Here is a 6,540-nt window from a genome sequence, read left to right on the forward strand (position 1 = left end):
TGATGTTCTGTGCTGTACTGAGCTGTTTTGGCCTCTTTAAAATTGACATTGGTCAGTCTAGTTCAGGCGTATCCCTTTAGCTTCACCTTTTGTGATAGTCCCTGTTCACTATCCAAGCCCCAGCTATAATGAAATCATTCTAATGTCCCCATTCTTCAGGGGGCTGGTTCAAAACATGAGAAGAACTCACATTATTTGGGACCTTTTCCTTTCTTTCATCTGCTTCTCCATTTCTTTGAACAAAGTCCTCTACCACTCACTTAGACTAGAACAATTATCCTGAGTAGTCTCAGCTTCAATTTAAGCTGAATAGTTACAAAGAAGTGTCACCATTTAGCCATTATCTCACAAGACAGCATGTACTGAATTGCCTGATTACTTGTTGTTTTTCCATTGTAGAATAAAAACATCTGAGTTGCTCTCTGAGCACCACATAGTGGGTAGTTAATAAGCCTATGGGGCTGGAGAGAAGGCTCAGCAGTTAAGAGCTCTGACAGCTCTTCCAGAGGTCCTGAATTCAGTTCCCAGCATGCACATGGCTGCTCACAACCATCTGCAATGGGATCTGATACCCTCTTCTGGTCTGAAGAGAGCAGCAGTGTACTCACATACATAAAATAAATAAATAAATAAATAAATAAATAAATAAATAAGTAAATCTTAAAAAATAAGCAAAACCCTTTGCTGCATGATTAAGTACATAAAAATAATAAGTTTTCAAAAAGCTTATTATCTTAATATTTCAAAGAGCTTTTATCAGATAAGTAACTATATCATCAAAACAAAGACAAAGAAACATGTTTCAACAGTAGACTCTATTATTTTTGGTTAAATTAAACTTTGTTACTTGTTTGAAGATAGACCTTTGAGGGCTTGGAAGTAGGAGGGATTTTTCAGTCCTGGTGGTACGGAGGCTTGGGCGAGTGTGGTCTTGGCAAACCACCTGCCTAGAAATCATACAATAAGAAGAATGTAGTTATGGTATCCTAGAATAAGGCTGGTTTGCTCAACTCTTTTAAAAACAAACGTGTCTCTTTGATAAACAGACCCCTATTTATTAATACCTGAGTTTTAATATAGTTTGAAATGAAGTTATCAGGTGCTGTTCTTACTTGCAAATTTCCCATTCCCAGTAAGATTTGATAGGTGTAGTATACTGTGTGAAATGATTGCAAGAGTTCTTGAAATATAGTCTGGCAATAATTTCTTAGCCATGTGGTATGTTCTTGTCTATACTTGTGTGGACTAGATTGAATAGCAGTGATTTAGCATACAATCTTGCAGTAGTGATTCACACATTGGGCGATGGAGCAGGTTTATTGAATGTGAACTCAGTCGATCTTGATTTCAAGCCTCTCCTCCACAGAAATCTAGGAATTTCTATTTCCCCATGTTTTAAATATGTGATCACTTTATGGAAGTCTATTATATGTCTGCTTTATAGACTGTAAAGTTTGTCTTGCAATCTTAGTAATGCAATTGGGAAAACAGACAAACAAACAAACAAACAAACAAAAAACACAGTTTTAAGCCTCACGTTCACTTTTTTGTTTTATACAATTTCACTTGTTGATTGGAACTTGTTTTCCTCTTTTCCCAGACAGCAGGAAGATGTACTAAGTACACACTGATGTCTTTGTTGTGACAGAAGGTCACCAGAGACTGTTTCAATAAGCCTTCCAAACAGAGATAAAGTTCGGAAAACCACTACCATTAAATACTCAAGCTTGCCTGCCAGCTAAATTACAGATGTTCTTGCTGTGGTCCTGTTTGTTGAAACTGATGTCTGCTTGGATGCATTTTTTAGTTAGAATCTACGTTTCCCCCATTTGTTGTGCTAAAAAACAAACAAGAATAAAAACAAAAAAAATTTTACTAACAAGACTACTCACTCACATTTTAGTTTTTAGTTTATTCAAGCTTTCCTGTAACCTAGTAGAGGGGTACAAAAAAGTTCCTAATATTCTTTTGATATAAGTACTGCATTGTTTTAAGACTTTGTTCTTTATTTTATTTTATTTTTTGGATTCTTGCAACAGTATATTTTTATGTAGCTTGGCCCACCCTTCACCTGAAATTCTCCCATTTTAGCTTCTTGGATGCTGGTGTGATAGGTATTTTATCCTTACCTATTCTATCTGAATTAAAGAAAAACAAAGACAAACGAACACCCTAACACGTACAGACTGGTGAGTCTCAGGGTAAGGAAACTCTCACTTCATCCCATTATTAGTGTCGCCCTGAAGACATAGCACAGGCTCTTCCCTTCTATTTAAGTACCACTTGCTGTGCCAAGAATGTCAAGAGCAGGTTTACAAGTTCTTGCTGCAGCCTTCAACCCTACATTTTAACATGCCAAGGGCAGATTGTCCTCCTACCTAGCCTAAAGATACCTTCATAGACTTGTCTTGAGGTGAGCATGTCTCAGTGACAAGAGAAATGTGATACTAAGATGCTAGGTAGATGCTATCTCCCCAAACAGTGGATCCTAAGTGGGTAAGGAAGGCAAAAGGAAGGAGACCAAGAGACCACAAGCTGAGGTGAGCACTGTGAGAACAAACACTTGGGAGGCAGCTTCAGTGAGACAGCTCATTTTAATGGGAGGAATAAAGGCTATTTAAACCTTTGAGGTGGGAGTTCAGGATTTGGAGGGGCGGGGTGAGTGTAGGTCATTACCCCGAGCCAAGGTGCTGGGGATGCCTTATTTGCATAAGGAAGAATTCTAGGTGCTGCCAGACATGACCTTATATGGGAAGAGGAAATCTAACCTGGCTACCAGATAGCATGATCTCCTCCAGTGGTGCAAAGTTTGGGGCACAGGGCTAGGTCCACCCAACCTGAGCTGGGTGGTGAGGAGAGCAATTATACTCTTGCTGATCACGTGACAAGATTTCCTGGGTTTGGACACAACTTGATCCATCTCTTTCTCCAGGCCAACTGCACATGGCTCCATGGCTCCCTCGCCACATGCCTCCTTGCAGAAGGAGGAAAACAGTACTTTAAACTCCTCAGCGAAAGCCACAAGGGCTGTATGAAAGGGAGCTGACAACGTGCACTTAAAAGAAACCAAAGTGTTAGTGTTAAAAGGCTTACATCTTAGTGGAGGCACTAGCCTTGTGTTAGGAATCACATGCTGATGATGCCTTTTTCAAAATTTTAGGATTTGAGACAAGATCTACTCTTGGTGCGAGAGTGTGTTATCTAAAGGGACACAACTTATAGAATATGTCTATATATATAAGAATATATATATATATATATATATATATATATATATATATATGGAATTATAAAATGGCTGGAAATTCTGAGCGTCAGGCAGTTGTGTAGTCTGTCAGGCTAGATGTCTGCAGTTTCAATATGCAGTTGGAATCCTGGAGAGCAGCTGATCTTCAGTCAATTCTGGAATTCACAGTAAGTTGGTTCTAATATCACGAAGGGAACGCTTCAGCTGCAGGGGAGGTGGACTGGCCAGTGAGAGGGAGAGCAAGCAGGCAGGAAGGGTGGTCTTGTCCATGTCCTCTCATGAGGGCTGCTGCCAGAGATGCTGTCTAGATTTAAGGTGGGAAAATTCCTTTCAGGTGTGTTCAGCCACTCGCTTTTCATTGAGTCCAGATGCAGTCAAGTTGACAAGCAAGTTTAGCAATCACATTGAGGCCAGGCCGAGGGACATAGTGAAGCCCTGTTGCAAAGAAACAAAACAATAACTACACCAACAGACAAGCAAAACCAACCCCCCAAAAGAAATTATAAAACCCTAAACAGAAATGTCTCCATTTAACTAATCCCCAATGTTCTGAAATAGTTGCTATGTATAAATAATAGTTAAATTTCATTTATTTCATTCTTTCTTGGCTGTTGTAGGCTGATCATCTCTGTGCTTATTTTAGGAAATATATTGAAAAACTCTTAAGTACTCGAAGCAAATCTATCTATATGCATTAGTGGTACTTGCTCAGAATTCTTTTTCCTAGTGAGTATCCATTTTCTCTTATCTCACCCCTCCTCTGGGGAACCAAATCCAATGAGAGTTTGTTTAGATATTTTTTCCTTACTTATATATAAAATAATTAGAAGAGAAAATGTATAGCAAATGAATGGGTACTTAGGAAATGAAACAAACAGTGGTAAGGATTGTAATTGCATTTAATTGTCTATTTTGTGGAACTTTATCATGTGAGTATTTAAATACTCTTGAGAAATGTTGAACAAAACATAATTACATGCATACTCACAGAGAGAAACCTCTGTTTTCTGTCTAATTGAAAAAATATATCTTCAGAGGGACGTGTTGATACTAAAATATACAGTAAAGTCAACCATGAAAAATACACTTACATAAATTCAAATAATAAAAAAGATGCTTTCTCGAATAGAAAAAGAAATACAAGTATAATTTATAGGTGGGCAAAAGGGAGCAAACAGCTATGAATAGCTCTCAGTACTCCTCAGCAGGAAGGACTCAAGTAGTTTCTTATTTGGAAAACAGTTACTCTCCTTGATAATGAAACTCCTAATATTTTGAACCATTTTTTTTTGTTTTTGTTTTTTGCAGTTCAAGAGCTTGAAACAAAGTCCTTGAGTGTGCCAGGCAAAACCTCTACCATTGAGCTGCACCCTTAAACCCTCAAAGCTTATTTTTTACAGACAGGAAATAATTTATTATGGGGAGGGGAACACCCATAAAGAAGGGGAGGGGGAGGGGTTAGGGGGATGTCGGCCCGGAAACTGGGAAAGGGAATAACACTCGAAATGTAAATAAGAAATACTCAAGTTAATAAAAAAAATATATATTAAAGAACTGGAAAGCTTGGGTTATGTAACTAAGGTTTTATATAGTTAAATCACACACCAGTAATAATATATGAGAGCCTATAATATTCCTAAATTGGCTGTCTGAACATGCTTCAGTGTCTGAAAGACAGTAAGCTTCCTGTGACAGTAGTACCTTTGTGATGATTTAACTTGGGGGTTCTTCTTCTTCAACAGAATCCATAATTTCCTCACCAGTTCTTCTCTGAGGAAGGGCTGTCTTTGGAGGCCTCAGACAATCCATACCACCTTCTCAAACACTGGCCATCTCTCCCTTATTTGCACCACCAGGGTGAGCTCCCAGCGCTGCCGAGGCTAGGGTCGACTCCTTTGCTCTCTGGCCAGCTTACAGACATCCATGCCTTCAGAGCCAGTGCTACTGTGCTGCCCTGTCAAAGAGTTGAGCCCACTTTCCCAAGTGCAGCTCTTTAGCTTTCACTCTCAGGCCTGTTTGTCCACACCACTGCCATAGGGACAGCTCTACTGTGCTGCCTGGGTGAGGGGCAGGGCCTGTTTTTCTGAGTGGTATCACTGGTGAGAAGTGAGACCAGCTCCCAAGAACATTGCAAAAGTGAGGGGGGTGGCCAGTTCTACACAGTCCCTGGACATCCACACGTTCTCTAGTGGTAATATGAGCTACAGACATCAATGCTAACCTCTGCTGCTGTATAACCATGAACCTGAATATGGCTCTAAGCAGCCACTTGGGCTGGAATCTCACCATGGCACCAGGTGGTGAGGCTGGTCACTCACAACAGGTTATTCCTTTCTACCTTCACAATGCTCAAGGTGCTCTACTCCCATTTCTCTCCCATCTGTCTACCACAGATGAGGCCACTCACCACAGCGGGGCTATGTGATTTGTGGGCCCTTGAGTGACATCCTCTATCATGCTACTTGGCACGCTGGCAAGCAGGTACAAAAGTGCAGGTCTCTGTTCATTTTTCTCCTTCCTCACAGGGCTGAGTGGTGGTAGGCAGGGCTCTGTATGTCTACAACCCACTTATGCCATGGCGTGGAGGGCAAGTCTTTCCTTACCCTCACCATGTGGCATGTAGAAACAGAAGGTCTCTGTCTCCTATCTTCCTCCTCCGCACTGAGCTTCCTGAATATTTAATTTAATTTTTCTGTGTTCTATGCATAAAACAGCTTTGGCCACGAAGCCAGGCGTCAAGCTGGGATGAACAAGGGGCCACCACTTGCTTTGCCTCTGACTGTTATAAAACCACCACCAAAGAGGTGTATCTTTGCCCATTGCAAGGGGAGGGGTGGGACATATATATTTCTATGGGTGACATTTAACCACCTAGTTGTTGGTTCTATACAGGCCTTGGTGATTCTCCTAATGTAGCCTGTTAGTGCAGTCTTTCTCAGTAGAGATGGCAGCAGCAGAGGTGACCCAGGAGTGAGAAGACATGAGGATGGCCTACTGGGATATCTGCAACTCCACAAGGTCAGTGCTCAGAATTCCATCCAACCCAAGGGAAGTGGGAAGGTAGAACCCAGTTTGGCCCACTGTCATATTCAAGTTAGCACAGGCTGAACCACAGCAGTGTGGCTGCTCCTGTGGATCCCCAGAAGCTTAGTATTCACCAATGTTTACAACCCAGCCTTCCGCCCATCATTAAATACAAACTGGGCTCAGTGCCTGCTAAACCCCATCTGGAAGAGAGTTAAAAGTTTTATGATATTTTCATGAAAACTTACCTGTCAGAACCAATCCCTGTG

The 6,540-nt window shown here is 40.9% G+C and overlaps 1 non-coding gene across 1 annotated transcript; it reads right to left on the reverse strand.

The window, feature by feature from the left end:
* Positions 1 to 5,937: 5,937 nt before the first annotated feature.
* On the reverse strand, positions 5,938 to 6,077 carry LOC116890501. The gene has a single exon (XR_004386687.1). It is a non-coding gene; the product is annotated as a small nucleolar RNA SNORA48 (small nucleolar RNA).
* Positions 6,078 to 6,540: the final 463 nt, after the last annotated feature.

Source organism: Rattus rattus, chromosome 1 (assembly GCF_011064425.1).
Source record: "Rattus rattus isolate New Zealand chromosome 1, Rrattus_CSIRO_v1, whole genome shotgun sequence".
In the NCBI taxonomy this organism is placed as follows: domain Eukaryota; kingdom Metazoa; phylum Chordata; class Mammalia; order Rodentia; family Muridae; genus Rattus; species Rattus rattus.